This window comes from Pan troglodytes, chromosome 13 (assembly GCF_028858775.2).
Source record: "Pan troglodytes isolate AG18354 chromosome 13, NHGRI_mPanTro3-v2.0_pri, whole genome shotgun sequence".
Taxonomy (NCBI): domain Eukaryota; kingdom Metazoa; phylum Chordata; class Mammalia; order Primates; family Hominidae; genus Pan; species Pan troglodytes.
This window is the reverse complement of record NC_072411.2, coordinates 119,539,692-119,562,639: the sequence shown is the minus strand read 5'-3', so window position 1 is coordinate 119,562,639 and position 22,948 is coordinate 119,539,692. Positions and strand designations below refer to the sequence as shown.

Below are 22,948 nucleotides of genomic sequence, written 5' to 3'. Positions count from 1 at the left end.
TTATTTCAAATAATATTTAAATCATTTAGTTTTGGGAGATTTGAATGGGAAGAGAAGGAAATTAAAGTGTTCAGGTTAAAAAGTAAAAAATGCAGATGGTTTTCAGAAACTATAAAGTAAGTGAATGAATGGAGTTAGATGTTGAAGAAACCCTCTGACATGCTGGCTCTAGGAGAACATAAATTCCACTACTAGAAGGTGGGCAGGGACTTGGTTCACTGTGTGCCTGTCCCATCAAGGTGCTCAAGGACAATGTTTGTGGAAGGAAGGGGTAAACTGAGTAAGGCTTGGACTCAGCAACTAAACAGAATTAAGAATAAGTAGAGAGGGTGTAAGGGACAGTGAGTAGCTAGGAGTTGGGATGTTCTTGGCAAAACAGTTCAGCCTAGTCAGAATAATGCAGCAAAACTACTGGCATATGGAAGGACTAGACTCTCACATCCTGATTCCCAGGCCTTGGCTAATTCAGGATGACCACAGGAATCTCACTTCTCTGTTTTTCTCTTCAATTAAATAAGACTGAATTAGTTGGTCCCTGAGAACCTTTGAGTTATGTGATTAGATAGAGTTGAGGAAAAGCCAGAAAAGACCAGTACCCAATATGGATGTTGCCAGTGGCTTGAGGAGGTAAGAAGGAGGGCGTGGTACCTTTGCTGGGCTCCCATCTATCAACTCCATCCTGCCCATGCTCTTCCCTTGCTCTCTGCCCTCAAGGGCATGGGCTCTTTCTCTGCTTTCTGCTTTCCCCGTCTTTCTGAACCAGCTCTGCTCAGTGCCCACATTTCCTGGCAGCATAGTTGGCAGGCACCCTTAGGAGCACCTCTGAGCAGAGCAGATGAGGACAAAGGGGCATGGACCTCAACATGAGGCAGTGCTGTGCCAGGCCAGAGTCAGAGGGCAATTTATGCCCCAGCCAGAGCAAGGAGGTGGCACAGGCAAGCAGAATGCACTCCCTGGGTCCCTCTGGATGCCAAACAGCACTGGAAATTTTCACGAATGCTAAATTCACTTGCCACTTTACAGGAAACGCTGAGCCTTGAGCCATCTTTCCTTCAGCAGTTCCTATTTGTTTTTCCAGTTGCCTTTTTCCTTAGCCATCAGGACCATCTGCCCTTGGGCATGTGGGTCTAAATTGATTATCTTGTTAAATATCCAGAGACTCACACTCACACCTACACACGAGTGAAGTCACATGATCATCACCCACACTCCCCCATAGGCCAAAACACATTTGTGTACTTCCTGGCCTTGCCCCCTAAATAAATTTCTGGTCATTGAAATTTAGAAAGAACCAAGAAAACTAATGCAGCCTTTCTTGCCGTATGAATGCCTAAATTCAAGCCCCATCTTTTTTTTTTTTTTTCTTTTTTTTTTTTGAGACAGAGTTTCACTTTTGTTGCCCAGGCTGGAGTGCAATGGTGCTATCTTGACTCACCGCAACCTCCACCTCCCGGGTTCAACAATTCTCCTGCCTCAGCCTCCTGAGTAGCTGAGATTACAGGCATATGCCACCATGCCTGGCTAAATTTTTGTATTTTTAGTAGAGACGGGTTTTCTCCATGTTGTTTAGGCTGGTCTTGAACTCCCGACCTCATGTGATCCACCCGCCTCAGGCTCTCAAATTGCTGGGATTACAGGCATGAGCCACCACCGCGCTCGGCATTCAAAGCCCCATCTTCACCCAACTTTATCATTATTACTATTATCTTGTAAACTCATTACAGTGTTGTAATGAGTTTACATCTTGTAAGCTCATTACAGTGTTGTAATGAGTTTACATCTTGTAAGCTCATTTTGGCATTTCAGATTTTATTTTTCAAGAATTTCAGAGGAATCCATTTATAGAATGAAATCACGTGGCAGAGATTAGAAAGACGTGTAGAAGTACCACTCTCTGGATTATCATTGCTATTATTTATGGTTATCAGTGATGACAAATATAAAGATTGTGGACAAACAAGAGGAGTGGTAGAAAGAATATTAGACTTAGATTCAGAAGTCCTGGTCCAAACCCTTATTACTAGCTCTGTGGCCTCAAAGAGATAGTGTAACCTCTTAGAATTTCAATTACCTCTTTGGTAAAACAGGAATAACAGAATGTACCTAAAGGCTATAAGGTTTAAAAGAAATAATAGAGGTAAATATATATGGCATATATAGATACTCAGTAACATTTGAATAAACTTTGATTAATCTGTGCTTGTCCAGAGTTCATTAATCTGGAGGTTTTGAAAGCCTAACTAATCATATTTTCCTTCTTGGTGCTGTTTGATAACTACTGTTCAGAATGACATCTGTGAGGCATTGCAAGATTTTGGTGTGTTCCCTGAATAACCAAATAAAGATAAAACCATATGGTTTTTTATGTTACGGGGATTACTGAGTTTCAATAAATTAGCATACAATAAAATAATTTTCATGTGATGCAATGCTCAGATTTCAGATAACAAATGCAGCCATTGAAACCAGAATAATCCAGTCTTACTGACACAATCATTTCCATGTAAGGAGCCACACCTGACAAACTCAGAAAAACAGCTCCTTTGTGACTTTTTTGTGGAACTCTAGTGTTGAGGAGCTGCCAGGGGGAAAAGAAATGCCCTTTTCAGTCCTCTTTAATTCCTTAGGCTCATATTCATCAAGATTCTGAACATTTTTAGAAGGGATAGGCTTCTTCCCTCATTCTCTACCCTAGTCATTTTACTACCTAGAGGGTATTGAATGAGACATGACACAATTGTTTAGTTTTCTCTGAGACAGAAACTGGGCTTTTCGTTGAGTTTAACACCCAACAATGTTTGTAGCCTTCATTCTCCAGCCTCTCATTTAAAGTCATAATTAAAGGAATGTCTTGAGAGGATTTTTGTCCCTGGCTGCAGAGGTTTCCGACCAGACGGCCAGTGAGGCACTCAGTGGCTTCATCCTTACTCTCAAGTCTTCCTAGACACGGAGGGAGAGAGAAAATGCTTTTCTCACTGCAGTTTTTCATTTTGGGGGATTGATATGGACATACCTTCCTTTAATAAACATGCATTGAGTCTAATTTCCCAGAAGATAGCACGATTTACCTAAAAGTTTTGAATTCTTAATCAATTCCTCTGTTTATAAAACATTATAATATATTAGATTAAATTTTAAAGCAATACAAACTAGATATAATCAGGCATCTCAGAACTTTTACATATTTACTAAATCTGACTTAGATCAATATCATTTTCCTGGACTTGAATAGTTATAGTTCACCTCCCAACTTTGTAATTCTAGATCAGCTAAGTCAAATATGATAGAACTTAGACCTTCTAAGGTTGGGACTCAACAATATCATTCCTTGTAGTTCTTGTAGCTAAAAATAAACAACTTGCAAATCCATACTGTGTTATCTAGTCTGACAATCTTAATCTTTTACTTGGAGAATATAGCCAACATTTAATGTAATTACTAATATAATCATGTATCACATTGCAATCATGTATATATCTGACCTTGTATTATTTGTTTGCTCTTTGGCTCACCTGTTTTCCTCTATCTTTTTTTTAATCCTTTTTTGACTTATAGTGGATTAATAACATATTTTTATTATTCCATTTTTTCTTCTATGAATATTTTTAAAACTATATTTTAGTGATTATCAGGGAGATTATGACATGTAGCCTTGATTTATTATGGTCAAAACAGACTATCACTTTTACCACTTTCTCCACAGTGCTAGAACCTTTTAATTCTACTTACTTCCCTTTGCAATGCATTACATTTATCATCAGTTTTAGTTTTACATATATAGTTGAACCTTGGACAATGCAGGGACTAGAGACACTGATACCTTGTACAGCCAAAAATCTGTGTATGATTTTTGACTTCCCAGAAACTTAACTACTAATAGCTCATTGTTGACTGGAAGCATTACCAACAATATAAACAGTTCATTAACACATATTTTGTATGCTATGTGTTATATACTGTGTTATTCCAATAGAGTAAGCTAGGGAAAAGGAAATGTTATTAAGAAAATTCTGGCCGGGCACGGTGGCTCATGCCTGTAATCCCAGCACTTTGGGAGGCTGAGGCGGGTGGATCACGAGGTCAGGAGATTGAGACCATCCTGGCTAACATGGTGAAACCCCATGTCTACTAAAAATACGAAAAATTAGCCGGGCACAGTAGTGGGTGCCTGTAGTCCCAGCTACTCGGGCGGCTGAGGCAGGAGAATGGCATGAACCCAGGAGGTGGAGCTTGCAGTGAACCGAGATCGCGCCACTGCACTCCAGCCTGGGCGACAGAGTGAAACTCTGTCTCAAAAAAAAAAAAAAAAATCTAAGGAAAAGAAAAGATATTTACTATTCATTAAGTGGAAGTGGATCATCATGAAGTTCTTCATCCTCATCATCTTTGCACTGAATAGGCTAAGGAAGAGGAGGAAGAGAAAGGGTTGGTCTTGCTGTCTCTAGAGTGGCAGAGGCAGAAGAAAATCCATGTATAAGTGAATTTTCACAGTTCAAACCTGTGTTGTTTAAGGGTCAACTGTATTTGAAATGACAAAATATTGCAATTATTGTTTTGAAGAATCAATATTAATTTATATTTGCCCACATAGTTATCTTTTCCAGTGTTTTTTATTCTTTCCTGCATTTTCATGTTCTCTTCTGGAATGATTTTTTTTTTTCCTAAAGAACGTTTTGTGGTCTTTCCTGTAGAGCATGCTTGGTCATGACAAATTCTACTATTTCTTTTCCTGAAAAATATTTTTCTTTCAGTTTAAAGTGTCTTTTCCCTGGGTATAGAATTATGTTTGGTATTTCCTTCTTTCAGTACTTTAACTATGTCCTCTGTCTCCTAGTTCCATTTTCTCCTGGCTTCCATCATTTCTATTGAGAAGTCAGTTATAATTCTTATTGTTGCTGTTTTGAGAATACTTGTCTTTTTTTCTCTGGATGCTATTGAGACGCTCTCTCTGCTCCTGTTTTTTCAGCTGTTTGGCCATCATGTGCTTGGATACGCTTTGGTTTGTATTTATCTTGCTTGGGTTTCATTAAGCTTTGTAAATCTATGTGATCATCACCAGCTTTTGAAAATTCTTAGTCATTATGTCTTCCAATATTGCTTCTAGGCCATTTCCTCTTTCTGCTTTTTCTAAAATGCCAATCATATATGCATTAGGCTTTTTGACATGTTCTGCATGCCTCTTACAGCTTTTTGTTCCTTTTTACTTTTTTCCCCTCTCTGTACCTCAGTTTGGCGACAGCAAAATACTTGGATCAAAAACACCTTAACTGTTGCTAAGTCCATTTAATGAGTTCCTAATTTCAAACATTGTACATTTTCTTTCCAGAATATATGTTTAATGCTGTTTTTAAAAATATTCAAATTGCTAACTAAATTTATCCATACTTTAATCTCTTCTGTCCACCTTTTCCTTTGTTTTCTTGAAAATATTAATTGTACTTACCTTAGAATCCTGATCTTCTAACTCCAATATCTGAATTATTTCTGGGTCTGCCTCTATTGTAGAATGTACATTGCATATGAAAGAACCACAGATGCTCCCGATGAGATGAACTTCTATACCAAGAGTGGTCCCCTTTGTTCTGTTAGGCAGAAAGGGAAAGGGTCAGTCATTAATTACTTCAATATAATCAGGAATTGAACTAAACCTGGCCTGGGTTTCAGTTGTAAAACCCAGTCCTACCATAAAAATAAGGGTTGGGTAAAACTATCTGAAAAATTATAGAATACTTTTGAAGGTTCTAAACTAGATTGCATGAGGTCTCTCTTATTTTTAGCTTATAATTTTACTAAATAAAACCATCCTTAGGTGAACAAGTTACAGATGCTGATGCAATAAAGAAAAGAAGGTAACATGATTGTATACATTGATAACATGATTTCATTCCTTCGATTTTCTTCTGTTTGCCAGGTATGGCTCTTAAGTTTGTGATTGAGAGCATTAGTCCTGAAAATGGTGGGAGATTCAGTCCTTACCTTCACAGACTTTCAGTTTAGCTCTTTAGCCTTACTTTCCACACAAATTCTAAATTTGGGAAATGTCTTGAGGTAGAACCCTGCTCTTATGGGTTTTTCTTAGCACCATGTGTAAAATTTTATGCTTTAAAGATTTCTATCTAGTTCGTTCGGCTTTCTTACACACCCAAAACTAGGTAAGTGTCCCATATGGCCATGCCTTTGAAGTCTTGTAAGTTTTCTAATGGGTAACTTTAAGTCTGTGTGACTGCCAAAAGCTTTACCTGTTTCTCTTTACTTCTGCAGGTGCCCTATGTCTTAGATAAGGCAATTTTCATCCCACATCTAAAATTGTCAAATGCTCCCAATTGGAAAAAAAAAATGACATGTTCATCAGATCACCTTGAAATGGTTTTCTTTCTATAGCTTTAATTTTTCCAGTTCTCATTGCTTCCAAAGATCTCTGATTCTTCAAAATTGTGACTTTTTTGAGTAATTTGTATGGGCTTGTCTGACTGTGGCTGTGGGAACAATAATCTATTACATCCTACCCAAAAGGTGAAACCATAATTTTTTGAAAAATGTTCTGATTGGTTGACTCTGGTCAGTATAAATTTTTTTTTTTTTTTTTTTTTTTTTTTTTTTTTTTTTTTTTTTTTTTTTAGATGATAGAGTCTCTCTCGCTCTGTCACCCAGGCTGGAGTGCAGTGGTGCAGTCTTGGCTCACTGCAACCTCCACCTCCCAGGATCAAGCAATTCTCTGGCCTCAGCCTCCCCAGTAGCTGGGACTACAGGCATGCGTCACTAAGCCTGGCTGATTTTTGTATTTTTTTGGTAGAGACAGGGTTTTGCCATGTTGGTGAGGCTGGTCTCGAACTCCTGGCCTCAAGTGATCCACCTGTTTCAACCTCCCAAAGTGCTGGAAATACAAGGGTGAGCCGTCACGCCCAGCCAATAATTCTTACTATAATTAAACATTCATATGTTGACTTTAACATACATATGTTGACTTCCAACTCTTTTGGACTTTTAATCTATATTAGACCTGTAACAGATACCGTATATGGGGTAAACTATATAACATAAACTCTTATGTAGTGTTTTCCATATTGAATCTGCATCCCTGCACCTTGATACTTCAGAAAAATGAGCGTTGAGTAAAACTATCTGACAAATTATAGAATACTTTTGAGATTGTATTCTGGTCTGTCTTATTTTTAGCTTATAACTTTACTAAGTAAAACCATCCTTAGATGAACACGTTGCAGATGATGATGCAATAAAGAAAAGAAGGTATACATTGATAAATTGTATACATTGATAATATTGTTTAGTTTTTACAAATCAGAGGTGACCTCAACAGTTAGATCTAGCCCTCGGTTAATATGGAAAACAAGTTCAAAACCGAAATGATCATAATTGGCTACAAGTTCCAAGTTTCCACTCACTTCTGTCAACTTACTTTCAAGTGAAGAGTAAATTAGTTGATTTTGAGATTTGAGGGAGTATATTTTGGCACTATTTCAACCTGATAGATTCCCTAGGAACTGGGACACCCCGCATCGATCATTAAACAGTAGTATTATTAAAGCTTTCATTATGTTTTTTCTTTTAGCAGACAGGTTGAGCAACTGGTGGGAATATTTTTCAATTCTAAATAATCTTGTGCAAAAGCTTCCTAAGAAGCACTTGGTAAATCAGTTGAGACCTTTTCTGTGCTGGAATCTGTCCCAAAGTCCCTAGTATAGAAACCTCTGGTTTGCAGATGGCAGGCAAAAGACCTGGGGGAAGCTACTCAACTTTATCTTTCTATCAGGATTTGGAGCTTATACGTCTGCTCTCAAAAACTTTTGCAAACACCAACTATTCACCAATGAATGCAACTTTGAACTGTTTGCTATTCAAAATCTAACAAAAGCTTGGCTGACAAGGGAGATTCTAAATTCTATGTTTCGTTCAAGTTTGCTTAGCTGAAAGAATGGGCATTCTGAAGCTGTCTTTTTTATTTGTTTAGTTAATAATAATTGTGTCACTTTTGCTTTGTAACGCCAAGAAACCCAGGAGTAAATTTGAACTCTTTTATTATATTTATGTTGGCCTTTATACGTCAGTTTTCTTCTTTGTCATGGTCTAGATTTTCTACTTTTCTATTTGTCTTTGTTCTTATTTGGTCTTTATTTTATTGTTTATATTTGTGCTGTAAGCTACCTCAAGTTCTTCTGAGCATCAGATAGCATATAAATACATACATAAGCTAAATGTAAATTTTCTTGAATCTATGGTGTCTCTGTATCTCTGTGATCCCAGTATGTTTTGAATGTTATTCAAATGGTACAAGTATCTATTTATCCTAATCTGAACTCTAGTAAAAAATGCCTGAAAATTCCCCTCTGAATGATCAAGAAGAGGTTCTACAATTTTGTGAGCTTCTAGCTCTCCTAATTCTTCTTTCTCTATTTCTGCCAGAATTAGTTGTTATGGGAACTGTGGTTTGGGGTTGTTTATAACTACAGCATACTTGGCCTAATCCTATTTAATACAGCGACCAAATTTATACAAATCAAATCTGTGGCCATGATAGATCTGGTGAACTGAAACAGAGATTCGGGGTTATCATGATTAGGGGATTAATTACAAATAGGGCTCAATTTGCAGGAAGATCTCTTTCAATAGCCGCAGAAGGGGAATGGGAAATAAAGGTAATAGTCTAGAATCTGTTAGATGCTAATCTCCTAAGAATCTAAAAGACGAGATTGACCAGATATAGGAGAGGATTTCAGCAGAAATTAAAGATGCTTTTGATTGAAGCATCTTCCATAATGAAATCTGGACCATAAGGAGTGATCCTTGGAAACCAGATGCCAAGTTTACCCGGAATAAACATAAGGACAAACTTCCCATTTCTGTGCAAGAACCAACAGCAGTGTAAGGAAGAGAGAACCACAGTGGCCTCGCAGAGGATCAGGGGAGGCACCTGCAGCAGCAGATACGGGGAAACTCCTCCCTTGAAAGACTTGTGGGCAACACTTTGCCATGAGGAGACTGAAGCAGAAAGGGACTGGTTTCTGAGCACAAGTGAAACACCACCTGTGTCTCACAGGATACTACGTGGGATTGCTCTGAGAAGAGGCTGTGCTGTGGCATCAGCAGCAGGTGTGAAGTCAGTCAGAGTGATGTTACTAATGTCATTGGTAAAGATTAGGTTGAAGGCATCTTCTTTCCTTCCAGGGTTTTTGCCAATCAAATATACACAGAAATACTTGAGTCAAATGGGATGAAAACACCAGCTTTGTTATCCAGATGATAAATCTTCCTGGAAAACTGATTTGGGGACATACATCAAATGGGAGGTCAAAATTGGGATTCCTAATTACTTACCCTTAGAACTGAACTAATTGGCCCCCAGTATGACATGTCTACCCCACTTTCTTACTCAGACACTGGTGGAAAAGCAAAAACAGAAAGAGGGAGGATTTCCTGGCTTGTTCACTTAACATGTAGACACTGCCAGAGTAAAGTGAGTCCTCCACAAATCAGGAAAGCACACTAGAGAATGAATGTTTTGCTTTTGAAGCAAAGTAATCTTACTTAGTAGCACAGACAATACTGTCTAATGGTAACCAGGCCCACCCTCACTAATTAGATACACACTGTATCTATTTTTTTTTTTTTTTTGGACAGCTAGTAAGGAGCAGAAAGAAGGTGTTAACAGGTGACAAGAGTTCATTTCTCTATGGGCCAAGGCAGTCACCTGGTTAGAAAAAGAGAAAGCTTCCTTTGTATATGAGCCATTGGCTGGTGGGCCCTCATAACATCTGGCATATAATTAGAGAAAGGCAAGTCTTTTACACAAAGTATTTACAGGCCATGTCTATGGGGACAGTGGCTGTAGGGTATTTACTAAGTCAAGAGGGCAGTAGCTAGCCTAACCATGAGCAATTGCACAAGGGTGCTGATACGGACAGGAGACCGAAATACTGGGTAGAAGAGGGTGGTTCCCAGCAAAGGCCCCACCCTCAAGCCTGAAGACCCGTGGCACTAAATGAGACAGGCATTCCTGTTTTCGTGCCCAAAAAGTTGGCTTTTGGCCTGCCATGTCCCCTATTATGCACCCATATAAACCCCGAAGCCCAGGCTCCAGAAGCAGACCAGCAAACCAGCAGACCAGCAGGTGGACAGCCAAACGATGCGGCAGAGAAAGAAGGAAGAGGAGGCACATCTGAACACCGAGAGGAGTTCAGCTGGGGGTGGTTGGAGAGGAGTCCAGCCACTGGGCAGCCCAACTCCAGGGGAAGATCATCATCCCATTCCATCCCCAGCTTCTGGGTTCCCATCCATCTGACTGAAAGCCAGCTCCACCACTCTATAAAACCTCACATTCATCCTTCAAGACTGTGTGTCACCCAATTTTTCTGGGACACTGGGCAAGAGCTTGGGCTACAGAAAGCTGTCACACTGGCCTTCTGCCCTTGTAAAAAGGCAGAGGGTCCACTGAGCTGGTTAACACTCAAGCTCTCTGTGGACAGCAAAGCTGAAAGAGCTTTGTAACAGTGGGATTGCAGCACCCATCCCTAGACACTACCATGGGGCTGAAGCCCAAAGCACTCACCCCAGCCTCTGCACCTGCCTGCCTGCTCTCCCTCCCACAAGGGGTTTCAGCAGCAGGGTGACTGAACAGGTGGGCCACATCCTTGTCAAACATCTGGTGAGGGGCATCAGGGAACTTTCCCGTTTCAGTGCCACATATCTACCTGGTGTAATCAAAGCCAGAGTGGTCAACGTTGGAAAGTCTGACCTCTGCTTTTCACCTGTTGCCTTCCATCTATGTGCTGTCATTTTTTCGGACTGAGTCAGCCCTTGTGGTGGAACTCTCTGAGTTGTCAACACAGCCATCTCATGGAAGTGGCTCTCAAAGTCACCTGATGGGATTGTTAATGGAGAAAAGCCTTCTGAGGCCACCCTATAAGTGCAAAGCATGGAGCCATAAACAATCCTGGAAAACTGCTTTGGGGACATACATCAAGTGGCCAAAATTGGGATTCCTATTACTTACCCTTAGAAGTGAACCAATTGGCCCCCAGTGTGACATGTCTCCCCTGCTTCCCTACCCAGACACTTTCCTACCCAAAGTAAGCATGGGGATGGGGGCTACACGTACAATACAATAGGTTCTGGATGTCTGTGACAGATATATGGCAGGTTTAAAAAAAAATCACTCAATGTAAGTCAATGAAGTTGCATTAAATTGTTTCCATAGCTCTTGTAATAAAGCCCTACTGAGAAGCAACCCCCTCCTCCCAGATTCGGTTCATATATAATAAATGAATACTGTGATACTGGGGTGCGGGAGAGAGCTGTATGGCCATTCAAATTCCTGCCCTAGAAACATTAAAAATAAATTACCCTGTGTCTTTCAGGGTTGCTAGCAAATGGATGCAGCCAGGGATTACAGATCTATGAGTGGTAAGAATGGTCTATCAAATCTCCTTATTGAAAGAAAATAAGGAGGCAGGGGGACAGCGGTGACATGACATAGGAGGGTCAGCACAAAGGGGCCCACAAAACAGATATCAATTCATTCCTCTTTCCAGTGCAATGACTGGATCCCAGAGACTATGTGGTATCAGGGGAGATCTTGGAGCAGGGCCTCCTGGACAGGGCCAGGTAGATCATCCTCTTGCCTGTGTGAGGGCAGCTCTGAGCTCCACAAGGCAGATATTGCAATGGTGATCAAAGGGAAATGCTTTAGGTGTCTTTATGGCCAAAAATACATACTCCACAATACTTCTTTCTCTTAAGTCATTTACTATTATTGTGTGGACTCCTCACACAATGCCAATCACTTGTTAAAATTTAAATAATAATGATCATTTAGTTGTTTTGTCCACTTGAAACCCAAAGGTAAATCTGGCTAATGCTGCCTCAAAATGGGCCAGGCATTTATTCGGTCGTTGTTGTCTTTGGGATGGCTTTGTTTTCTGTTGATATTTGGTTTCCCTTAGTTTGGTTTGGTTTAGTTGGACCTGGTTTGATGCTGGTATTTGGGTTCACAAAGCCCATTGCTCTGCTGTCCACTCTTTCCACACGGAATCCTTCTGGCTGAGGCCTGTCTGAACTGCCAGTGCAGGCCCTGGAGCCCTGACTCTGTACCTCATAGAATCTGTCTTCTTTTCAGGAGAGCTAAGTGTTAACACTGTCCTGAACACATTTGCCTTTCAAGAAGATTAATGGAGTTCAGTGTGCAGCAGATAAGCTTGTCTGGGAGGAGCAGGCGAGAGCTAAGCTGTGTCAACACAGCCTAAGGGCAGGAGAGAACCAAATTGATTACTCAGATACTCTCCACCTCTCCCTCCTTCCCCCTTCCATTTTCAATTCTAATACAATTTGATGTCTGTGTATAAATGCCAAGATAGATGGAGAATAAGCTTATGAAATGGCTGCTTGAAGTGCTAATCCATAAGAAATGCTAAAATGCACCCAGAAATGCAGCAAAATGGATAAAATTGGATTTCCCAGGAGGGCATTCCATGAAGTTGTCAAAGATTATGAGGACATGCCACCCTGGGGGAAGGGCTGCAGGTGCAAACAGACAATGCGAGACCCCCAGGGGGCCTGTGAGAGGACTGATGACTGCTAAAATTCCTTTCTGAGGAGGGTGAATCTGTTGATGCTATAATTCACTTTCCAAAGAAAAAGTGCAGCAAATTATTTTGCAAGGAGGGAAGTAGAAGGCATCCAGCAAGGGTCACCGTCCTCCACCCTTTCCCCATGTAGCAGTGACTATCACCTTTCAATAAATTAGAAAATAAATATTTAAAGGAGAATACCAAAGTGCTATCCTGCTAAGGGCAGCTGTATTAAATTGCCTCCAGTGTCTTTTCAGCCTGGAGGCCTTCTTGCTTCTGTAGTGGGTGGGGACAGCTTTCAGACAGATCTGTTTTGACCTTTCCTATAACAACAGCCTCTGCAAAGTTATCATGGATTCAAAACTCCTCCTTACTTGGGATGCCTCCAGTTGGTGTCTCTCTGTTTAAATGACCTAGAGATAGCATACTTCAGGGAGGTTTCTGGTTCTCTTGAATTTAATAAAAGTAGAGATAGCCACTTGCTAGCAGTGTGACCTTAAAGAAGTTACTGAACCTCCTGAGGCTCCATGTTCTCGTTCAGAAATGCATTATTATCTCAAGTTAACAAATGTAAATTATCTCAATTACCCATTTTTTCAGGATTGTCAAAGAATATTAGTAATGTCAAATTAGTAAACAGATGTTAGCTATTGCGAATACTACGGCTACTACTAACGCTGATAATAATGAGAATAATAGTGGTGAATTTGCCAGCATTGCGGAACTTATCAAAATTGCACAGGACAATGAGCAATAGTCTTAGGCAGGGGTCCCCAGCCCCCAGACCACAGACTGCTAATGGTCTGTGGTGTGCTAGAAACTGGGCAGCACAGCAGGAGGTGAGCAGCAAACAAGCGTCATCTGAATTTACAGCCACTCCCCATTACTTGCCTTACTGCCTGAGCTCTGGCTCCTGTCAGATCAGTGATGGCATTAGATTCTCAAAGGAGCACAAACCCTATTGTGAACAGTGCATGTGAGGGATCCAGGTCACACGCTCCTTATGAGAATCTAATGCCTGATGATCTGTCATTGTCTCCCATCACCCCCAGATAAGACTATCTAGTTGCAGGAAAACACGCTCAGGGCTCCTGCTGATTCTACATGATGACGAATTGTATCATTATTTCATTATATATTACAATGTAATACTAGAAACAAAGTGCACAACAAATGCAATGTGCTCCAATCATCCTGAAACCATCCCCCACCCCACTGTGTGTGGAAAAATTGTCTTCCGTGAAACTAGTCCCTGGTGCCAAAAAGGTTGGGGACCACTGGTCTAAGGTATACATTTCCATCAGAAAATGGTTTCAACCCATTCAGATTATAGTGTTTGGGGAAGAAAAAGATAAACAGATGAGAGACCTTGATGACATCGTAGAAGAGAAACTTTGTACAAGACGAATCTGCAGCTGAATAAAGTGTCTATCCCGTACATAGCCCCAGTGCATGAATGGTTGCTATGTACTGAATGTTCGTGTCCCTCTTCAAATTCATGGAATTGGATTCCATGAATCCAATTATGTTGAAACTCTAATCCCCAATGTGATGACGGTATTTGTAGATGGGACCTTTAAGTGGTAACTCAGTCATGAAGATAGAGCCCTCATGATGGGATTCATGCCCTATTAAAAGAGACGTGAGAGACCTTGCTTCCTCCCTCTGTTCTCTGCCATGTGAAGATACAACAAGAAGATGGACATCTACAAAGCAGGAAGTGGGCCCTCAACAGACATTGGATTTACCAACACCTTGATCTTGGCCTTTTAGTCTCTCTCCAGAACTGTGAAATAAGCTACCCAGTCTACGGTAATTTGTTATAGTCACCTAGACTGACTAAGACAATGATTATGTGCTATAAAATGCCATGCAGTAAAATATTTTGGCTGGTCGTAGGGCCTGCAGCCCAGTTACCATGGCAGAGTCCCTCTCCTCAACTCTTCCTTTCCCACCCTCTGTGATAGATGAGTTTTCCTCTGGGGTTCAAGTGCTTCTGGCCAGTAAACATGGGTGACCCACCTTCCCTTTTTATCCATGCAGCCATAGGTACAGGAAGAGATGGGCAGTATGAGTATTGCACACCCAGTGTCTAATAAACTAGGGTGTTCCCAACTGATGATAAGCCATAGGACAGCAGAACAAGACTCCTGAGAAGGAACTCACTCCAAGGAAAGGGAAAGTCTGGATTTACAAACTAGACTGTACATCACCATGAGAAAGAAGTAATGAAAACAGTGTGCTGCCTGAGCTAAAACTTGCCTGGATCCAAATGGGCATGTATGTCCTCTGAGCAAAGCGTTATCATTATTTCAATATAAATGCCGTGACCCTTCAACATTCAAGTGACACACAGAGGAGCTTCTCACTACACATAGGTCATGAGAGGGGCCTCTGGCTTTGCCAAATCAGGTTCGTCATTTGAAATAGCAGATCCATTAGGAAACCCTGGCAGATCATGTGGTGACAACCAGACTTCTCTTTCTGGGTCTCATCTTGAGGGGAGCATCTGGGCTCCTTTCTTGTTATAGAAGATTGGCCAAGATTTATTCACAGCCACAGAATATTCTCTGCAATAGCAGGTCAAAGGAACCACAGAAAGGGCCTGGAATTCCAACTATTAAAGATGTGGTTTCAGAGCATTTTAGTTTGGGGCGTAAATACATGTGCAATCTAAATAATAATTAATACTTGCCATTTGAAAAAGTCTGCAACACAGGGTGATCTAATGCCCCAGTCTTCTCAGGACTGAGGGTTTCCTGGAATGCAAAACTTCCCATCTTAAAAGTGATAATAAAATATAACTGCAACATAACATATATATAATGTGTGTGTGTGTGTGTGTGTGTGTGTGTAAAACATAGGTAGAGATACGACAATAAAAGTATATAGGTGGAGATGCATACATACATAGGTAGAGACAGGACAATAAAAGTCACCAGGTGACCAGACCGTAGGTAACCAGGTAACCAGACCATATATGAAACTGTACAAAACTCATGCCAGTTTGGAAAGCTTCATCTCACTCTGTCACTTGTCATGTGTTGGACCTTATATGTGTTGAGAAAGTAACCCACCCATGTTCTCAGGTAGGGTAGTCCAGCGGGTTAACTGCACAAGGAGATGTACTTCTTGTGAGCCAACTTTGAGAAAGATGGATTGCAAATAACAAAGAATAGGACCCATTGTGCAGTGTCCAGCACCTGGAATCGTCCTCCCTGCCTGCACGCTACACCTTTTCTTCTTCTAGCCGGGATAGGGCAGAGTGGATTCTGTCCAAAAAGGAGAAAGCAGAGCCCCCAAGAGTAACAGTTCTCCATTCAGAGAAATAAGTGTTTCTTAAAATTTTCTATACTGCCCCATTCAGAAGCTTTCCAAGGGGTGGGCTGATTCTCGCCCTCGTGGAAACAACCACTATGAAGATTTAATGCAGGACTTAAAAAAAAAATCCCATTTCCAAATTGAATAGTTTGTCTTATAGGAGGGATTTTGTTTTCTTTTCATGCTGGACCTAAATTTGGCACCCTATGGAAGTTTTATTGCATGGCATTAACCAAGAACTCAGCCAAATCTCCCGAGTCAGGAATGGCAGCTGGGAAAAGTTGAATGAATGAGCTATTTTTTTCCTTCTTTCCTTCCCTTCACTCCATATGTTTTTCAATTTCTGGCTCATAAATTTAATTAAATAAATATTTTAAAATATGAAAGATGGAGAATGTGAGAACTTGATAAATATGAAACGAGCTTCTAAATCTATGAACACGGCATTTGTGGGGCTAGGCTCTATGTTTAGGTAAAGAGGTATTACGAAGCCTTTATAGGGAAGATGAATTAAGACTTGTCTAAAAGTGAAGAAAGATTTTGGTATCTAAACATGGGGAATGGGGAAGCCATGGGAATGTGGATAACCCTGGGAGATAAGACTCTTATTATAAGCTCACAGGTGCATTTGTGGAAATGAAGATATTTCTGTCATCTATTTGTTGGATTAGCTTCACAGGAAGGCGGAGTGAGCAAACATGCATTGAATATTTACTTGGTGTTCCAGAGAGACATGTGTTGGCTCCAGCAGCAGCACCAGAGCACCAAAAATGAGGCTTTAGCTTATTTTGGAGATGGCTAAAACAAAGATTCAGGGCATGTCTCAAAGCGATGTTGAAGAGGGGAAATAAGGCTGGTGCTAAAGAAAAACTAACCTGATGCTAAAGAAAGAACGAACCCATGTATTCTTTGACAAGATGTGCTCGGGCCAAAGAATAAAATTCTAAACAATCATTGGTTCTGTGGAGGGAGGCTTGCTTTTCATAGAGGCACAGGATAGCAATTCTGAAACTATTCTGTGTGAATTCTAGTATTGAGAAAATAAGTAAATATATTATAGAAGATGGCAGCCAGTGTTCACCTTATAAGAGAAGGTAGTTACAAACATGGTGAGGGGAAATGTTAGCAACATTTCAGTGGTGTTGGATTGGAATTGGAGCTTTCAGTGAGAACTCATGGCATATACTATCTAGATAGCTACAAAAAGAGATCGACCTATGTGGATATAAACATTGAGATGTATGTGGATGCAGGTGTGTGTGTGGGTGTGTGTGTGTGTACATACATCTATTTCCTAGCTGTGTATTCTTGGAGGGCCTAAAACCAAGGAATTGCAGTGCAGCGAGACCACCTGGCTTCCCGATCTTGGTTTTTAAATATTATTCTCTACTAAAAGGAATTAGGGCTCTTTGAAAAAAAAAATGACTGATTCTGTAGCTAAGGGAGAGAAAGTAAAAGATGAACCTGAAATATATTTTTTTTTCAGAAATTAAGAATGTTCCCAAAGAATGATGGAGACATTTCAAAAGGATACAGAAGCCAGATTGTGGGCGCTTCTACTGGCCAACTCTGGGACATCGTGGACATCAAAATAAATTTGTAATAATAAAGGATTATAGCCTATTAGTTAAATCAGATTTTTCTGATTTAACTAAATGAGTAGGAGGAAAAGAAAGCTCTTCCTTATATTAGAAAGTCAATTAATAAATGCGGAAAGGAATGAAAAAATTAGAAAGGCCACCATTTGGCAACCATGGCAGGCAGAATGGGGAGTATGCCTCCAGACAGTAATTCCTTTCAAACTGGTTTATAGGAACTCACTGAGCTTGCTGATCAACCTCTGAGAGGCAAAGTTTCTGAATTTTGAACTACTGATTATATAAACTTAGGCAGAGACATGCTTCATTATTTAATAGGACTGTGTCAAAAGCCTACTATTAGGATGATGTGTTGGGTGTGGAACAGGGTCTCTTCCTGCCAGGAACACTGGTGATTTCACTCCGTGTTCAGGCTGATCTTTGAAGTTGAAGACAAGCAGAAGAATCCTTCTAAAATTTAGCCATGCCCATAGGCTGGGAGGGACACTGCTCCATTCAGAGGCAGCAAAGCACATTACTGTATCTCCTAGAGAGCTTTGAGCAGTCCAGTGCACATGGAGAAACTTAGTAAATGTTTGTTGAATTAATGAATGAACAAATCAATGGACCAAGTCAGGGATAAGTCTTACATTTGTCATCTAGGTGATTAAGAAAGGAAGAAGTATCTGTTTCAAGAGGATTACAATCTAACTGTACTCCAATAGTAAAATTTACTCTTTTGGAATCTGAAGACATTCATGAGTCTTTGCATCTTATTTCCTGAATTCTAACTTCCCTTGCCTTTATGAATGACAAAGAAGATGCATACAACCTTTGTAAATGCTTGCTGAATTTGAACATTATGTTGCTTTGTGATTGCCTCCACTTGGGATTCCAAATGACATCATGTGGATTCACTGGAGGCCTCGGGTAGCTGGGGAACTGAGGGGATAAGATGCACACATGGTACACAAGCACACGTACACCAACAACGTAAATAGACACGTAACTAGAAACAGCTGTGCAGAGCCATTTAGTAAAAGGTTGAGTAGCTGGAACCATCAGGAGTGCGTGGGAATGAGTTCAAGCTCCCCCCATGAGGCCTTCCTAAGGCTTTGCAGGAGGGCAAGAACAAGGTCTGGGAAGTGGGGAAATGGGATGGCTCAGTCTGTCCTTAGCATCTCGATCCTGGCTGACTCTCCACCACTCCTCACCCTTGCAAGATTACACACTTTGATTTATGTGACATTGAGGCAGAAAGCAGCCTAGAGCACTCTGGGGGTATTAACCCAGAAGACATACAAATCAGATTGGACCAAAGGGGAAAGAAGCCTCAGACATCTGCAGGGGAATAAGAAGGATACTGTATGCTACTTGACCTGATCTCTTTCCTACTCAGGAAAGTCAGTAGACAAATAATAAAATTGATAGTGCATGGAGAGTTGAGAGGCAAGACTTGCAGCATTCAAGTCTGAATTCCTGTCCTGAATATGATATTTGTACTCCCCCCAACTCCCTGGTCTCCAGAGGAATCTGGTCTGTCACTAAACAGCATCTTCTCAATCTCCTCCATGTCATAAAGTGGGAGAGTGGGGGTAGTGGAAAAGGCATGTCTTTATTTTGAAGATGAGAAATTTACATTCTTTTTCATTAAAATAATCATTTCTAAGGGGTAATATATTGTAGGATCAGAGATTTCTAGGACTGGAAGGATCTTTTAGAAACCGTAGAACCTAAGCCCCTTATTATACAGAGGAGAAATCTGAAACATGGAAAAAGAGAATTTGCCTGATGTCTCAGAAAGACTAAGCAGCATTGGCTCTATGAACAAGAGCTAAAAATCCCAATTCCAATACTACAAAGATGAAATGGTACACAAAACTTTACAATCCAGACAACTGAATCATCTTTCTTTCTCATTACACTTTGGTTGTCATCCAAAAATATACAGCTTGATCACTCACCTTAGTCATCTGAAACACCTGAGCCAAATCCAATTCCCGTGCAGCTGCCACGCAAGGTTATGCCTCTGTCCAGTGGCCTCTGTGTTGCCAAGACTCTGTGGATTTGACAACAGGAATTTAGGTGGAGTTTTGAACAATGGTGTCATGGTTGGAACAGGCATGCAATTCCTAAAATTTATGAGTTGTGATTGTGTGTGACAGTGGTTTAAGTTTGGAGTTTGAATATTGGCTCTTCCACTTTATAGCAGAGTGAATTTGGACCAGATGCTTACAGCCTACCTCATGAGATTAAATGAGATAATATGTGTAAAGCATTGAGTATAGCATCTACATTAAAATAACCACCATTTGTGTAAAATGTATTAATACCGTCTTATCACTCCTGTTTCTAGAATAAGTCTAAGCCAATATTTTTGTAAGTTTGTTTTGTTTTGTTTTGTTTGACATGGAGTCTCACTCTGTTGCCAGGCTGGAGTGCAGTGGTGCAAACTCAGCTCACTGCAACCTCCAACTCTGAGGTTCAAGTGATTCTCCTGCCTCAGCCTCCCGAGTAGCTGGGACTACAGGTGCCTGCCACCAGGCCCAGCTAGTTTTTGTATTTTTAGTAGAGATGGGGTTTCACCATGTTGGCCAGGGTGGTCTCCATCTCTTGACCTCATGATCCGCCTGCCTCGGCCTCCCAAAGTGCTGGGATTACAGGCATGAGCCACCGCAGCTGGCCTATTTTTGTAACTTTGAGAGGCCAATATGCATGGGAGTTTGCCTTCTCTTGCTGCCCTTAGGTCCTCTGCCACCAAAGCATGGGAAGAAAGGTAAGCTGGCTTACTGGAGAATAAGAGACACAAAGTCCTATGTCCCACATTGCCCTGACAACTAAGCAATTGCTAGACTATGTGAGTGGGACCATCCTAAGTCATCCAGCCCCCTGCAGACTCTCCAGCTGTCTGCAAACGCATAAGCAAGTGGGGGAATGATCAGTTGAGATGTCCTAAACCAGAAGAACTGCTCAGCTGACCCAAAGGATTGTCAATTAAATAAACAGTTATTGATTTAACCCATCAGTTTTTGGGGAGGGTTGTTAACCAGCCAAAACTAATGGATGCAGTGTCCTATGTGTTCATGTCCTGAATGAATGAGAGATGATATATGTAAGGAAGAGGCCAAGAACCATCCACCAGCAGGATTCTTCTTTCAGCAGAGAAGATGGTTTTGCATGGAGTTATCCCCACCCTCTCCCTTGGCGCTTCCTTTCTGGGGAAGAGTGAAATTTGTGACCCCTGAAAGGAGACTGCTGGCTGGGTGTGGTGGGAGACCGGGATATGACCTGGCCTCATTAACACCATGCACCCTAACTAGCTGGGCCAATCAGTCTGTCTCTGTCCTCCTGGAAACTCTTACCACCCACTGTCTCCCAGACTAGAGCACCCCACCCACCAATCCTCCCTTCGAAACAAAGATGCATGCAAGCACGTAGTGGAAATCCCGGGCCATGACACTTGGCAGAAGCCTGCCTCCAAGACTCTGTTGGGGTTCCAGGAGGCAGAAATGCCAAGTTGGATTCACAGGTGCCAGGAAGGCCTTACTCCTGGGCACAACAGGCTGCCATAAGGTGGCTCCAGGAAGAGAAACTCCACGTAGTCCTTCAGAAACTCATTCTCACCTTTCCAATCCTTTCTATGAAAAAGGTTCTTATTCATGTTACTTTAACCTATTTTCTTTTTTTTTTTTTTTTTTTTTTTTGAGATAGAGTCTCGCTCTGTCCCCAGACTGGAGTACAGTGGCACGATCTCAGCTCACTGCAACCTCTGACTCCCTGGTTCAAGTGATTCTCCTGCCTCAGCCTCCTGAGTAGCTGGAATTACAGGCATGCGCCACCACGCCCAGCTAATTTTTGTATTTTTAGTAGAGACAGGGTTTCACCATGTTGGTCAGGATGGTCTCGATCTCCTGTCCTCAAGATCTCCCTGCCTTGGCCTCCCAAAGTGCTGGGATTACAGGCATGAGCCACCATGCCTGGCCTACCCATTTTCTTTATCTCAATTCCAGGCCACATCAAGTGCCAATTTTATTAGCATTTAATATTTCAAAGACAAGGATGTCTTGTTTGGAAGACACCATTCAAACCCTCCAGTCCTCTTCTTTGTAACAGCATATGAGGGTAAGAAGAGAACAAAAAATTATGTCCTCAGGTAGGTCAGTTTTACATGGTTTTGATTCACTGTTGCACATTCCATCTATGTCTACCTTTGTTTTTTGAAGACTCCCCAGCTCCTGGGCCCTTAAGAAAACAATATATATCAGGATGGGTTTGGCAACCCTTCCAGAACCACCTTTTCTGCCCTAATATACTTATGCCTCTTTACATTTGTTTTCAGCTCTTTGGTCCTGAACACTCTCCTGCCAATGGCCCTTTGGGCATTATCGACTTCAGCTTTCTAATCTGGTTTTATTCTCTGTTTATCTCTCTGATTTTAGCATTTCCACTTGAGCCAGATGAGAACTCCTGCTCCAAAATCAGTGTCCTAGCCTATTATTAATGTCCTCATTTCTACCATTAGATAATCTTTGCTTTAAGTGAGGAGCCAGAAAACTTTTTCTATAAAGATCCAAATAGTAAATATTTTAGTCTTAACAGGCCACATATAGTCTTCATCGCATGTTCTTTCTTGTTTTCTTTTTTAACATTTAAAATATAAACATCATTCTCTGCTTGAGAATTGTGCATAAGCAGGTGTGGGCTAGGTTTGGCTTGCAGGCTCATGGCTTGTCTTTAAAGCAGAGTCTATTCTTTAAAACACAATTCCTTTAAAGTAAAGCAGAGTCTATTCTTAAAACACAAATATTCCTGGAAATAGTGAATAACCAGCAACTCAGTATGAATTAATTCATTCTCCTTTCTAGTTCCAACTGGATGGAACAAGGTTTTAAAGAAGGGATGGGGGAGATAAGGATTTTTCAGGCCATTCCAATTGTACAGTCAACAGGAAGAATAAAAATCCTGGGAGCTTTGGACAAGGAGGAGGAGAGAAAAAGGGTCTGAGTCACAGTGCTCTACCATGTGTTAATGGCTGTGGCCAGGATGATATTCAAAATATTTAACAGCTGGTAAAGCATGTGCATGACCAAATCAGAAGGACAGCAAGTAGCTTTTGTGCTGGATCAGGGACTGGAGGTTTCTGCTGTACCACACATTAATGCTTTTGTTGCTGGATCTTGGGGCAATCCAGATGCAAGCTGGGTACAGGGCTGGAAAGTGAGTGGTCGTGTTTATTACAAGGCCTAAAATTTCATGTGCTGCCTTGACATGTTTTAGCTTCACAGGACCCAAAAAGGCCTAACTGTGAATTCTCCTGGTCTTGTAACATATACCCCTTCACTCACCTCTCATGTAGACCAGCTGCACACCACGTGGCCTTCAACCTAGTGAGTTTTAGTTCCCTGCAAGCCTACAAAAGTATTCAGACAAACCAACTACTTCCTCCAGTGGGAATCAGGGGGCACCTCA

At 41.1% G+C, this 22,948-nt stretch overlaps 2 long non-coding RNA genes across 8 annotated transcripts in view; one reads left to right on the top strand and one right to left on the bottom strand.

The window, feature by feature from the left end:
* LOC104005378 (uncharacterized) overlaps positions 1-22,948 on the bottom strand; it is a 43,509-nt gene that overhangs the window by 600 nt on the left and 19,961 nt on the right. The window contains exons 7-8 of the long non-coding RNA XR_678651.5: positions 19,444-19,538; positions 5,444-5,582 (exon numbers count right to left, since the gene is read on the bottom strand). This is a non-coding gene — a long non-coding RNA (uncharacterized LOC104005378). The remainder of the gene's footprint in view (positions 1-5,443; positions 5,583-19,443; positions 19,539-22,948) is intronic.
* The window catches only part of LOC101058385 (uncharacterized), a 527,851-nt gene that overhangs the window by 486,935 nt on the left and 17,968 nt on the right, over positions 1-22,948 (top strand). For 3 of the 7 annotated variants that reach the window (XR_010150245.1, XR_010150247.1, XR_008546866.2), the window contains one exon: positions 17,389-18,234. The exons of 2 other annotated variants lie outside the window; for them this stretch is intronic. This is a non-coding gene — a long non-coding RNA (uncharacterized LOC101058385). Of the gene's footprint in view, positions 1-17,388; positions 18,235-22,948 lie in introns of those variants that run through there. 2 more of the 7 variants (XR_008546867.2, XR_010150246.1) reach the window with 1 other exon arrangement.